Raw genomic sequence first — 1,588 nt, 5'->3', positions numbered from 1 at the left:
GACGTAGACTATTCTTCACCTGCCTGCGTTCTCAGCTTAATGACCACATGGACAAACGGACACTGCTGAGCTCTACTTAAGAACGAAAGCCTTAATTCACTTTTATAATCCATTTGTTATTGTCAGATCGATTTGTTCTCTTAAGCTACATAAGGGTCCAAGCCTGAGACAAAAGCTGAGGGGTAACAATGGCCAACTCCCTCCGTTTGCTTTGTTACTGTTCAAGTACACACCTCCCAGGGTGCATTGCGGGCCTTTTTCGGGCTCAAAAAGCTGGAGAAAAAAATGAAAGAGGTCTGGTAGAACACCTGGAGGAGTCAGCTTTTGCTTCCCACTTCACTGTTACAACAGATCGCAGCCCTCACACAGAGAATTCCAACAAATCCCGTGTTTTGACAAGCCTTCACTCAGGCAGTTTTAATTACCTGTCGTGATGGAGTTTTGTCAGGATTGTGAATGTGGGTCTGAGTTGAGAGTAACAGGAACCCAAGGTATACAGCTTGTGCAATAAAAGTACAGCAAGATCCAAACTTGCTCCTCTGTTGGACTTTTCCATATATAAGATTTTTCGATGTGTAGTTTAAATAAGTTTTCTTCCAGTAAAGATCTGTCCAGTCTAAACGTCTTCCAGTCTAAAGTCCTAAAAGGATAGTTCACCCAAAAATGAAAATTCAGTCACCATTTATTGTACTCAACCTCAGGTTGTTCCTAACCTGCATGACTTTCTTGCAGAAAAAAAGTTGACCATTGACTTCCATTGTTTCTCAAAAGTCAAAAGTCAGATTTGGAGCAACATGAGGGTGAGTCAATTCCTTTTGGGGTGAACAATTCCATTAATTTTCTATTATCAAAAGCTTCAAGAAAGAAAGAAAAAATATATAAATAAATAAATTTACATAACCAAATTTATGTTTAAAATCAATGCAGTGCTATTTCAATTTCCAACTTTATAAAAATATAATTGACACTTTTAAATTATTATATAGAACTCATTAATACGCTGATCTTGCATTTAGTGAGAGGGTAGAGTTAAATGCTGTGATTCACAGCAGCGACTTCTGTCTGCTCACACTGCCTGCCGTTTGCAATCACATTCACATATTCTTTAAGCAGTCACCTCTACCTTCAATCACATGTAATAATCATAGATCAGTTTACATATTCATGCGCCCCTTGCTGACATGGCTGCTTAAGAATTATTCTTGAAATATTTCTTGCACATTTAAAATAGAAACAGCAAAATAGCCTGAATTTCCGTCATTTTTCCAGAAAATAAACAGAAATATTTTCTCATAATTTGAATGCCTGTAACAGTTCTTTATCATTTCAGTATTATTTGAAGAGTTAATTTGCAAAAACAGATAACAGATAAAAAACTAACGTTATTTTTATTTATTTTGTATTTAAAAAAAATCATGTTTTTTCTTTGTGCATTCCAGTTAATCTCAATCAAACTACAATTGGGTTATTTTCAGTACAAAAAATAAAAAACAAAGTACAATTAAGTACACAATAAAAACAGATTTATCTGTTTTTGCAAATAAACTCTTCATTTTTTCATTATACAAAAAAAAAAAAAAAAGAGGAA

This window comes from Sinocyclocheilus anshuiensis, unplaced genomic scaffold, assembly GCF_001515605.1.
Source record: "Sinocyclocheilus anshuiensis isolate Anshui unplaced genomic scaffold, SAMN03320099.WGS_v1.1 scaffold676, whole genome shotgun sequence".
Lineage (NCBI taxonomy): Eukaryota > Metazoa > Chordata > Actinopteri > Cypriniformes > Cyprinidae > Sinocyclocheilus > Sinocyclocheilus anshuiensis.
The sequence above is the reverse complement of the archived record's forward strand: the minus strand, read 5'-3'. Positions refer to the sequence as shown.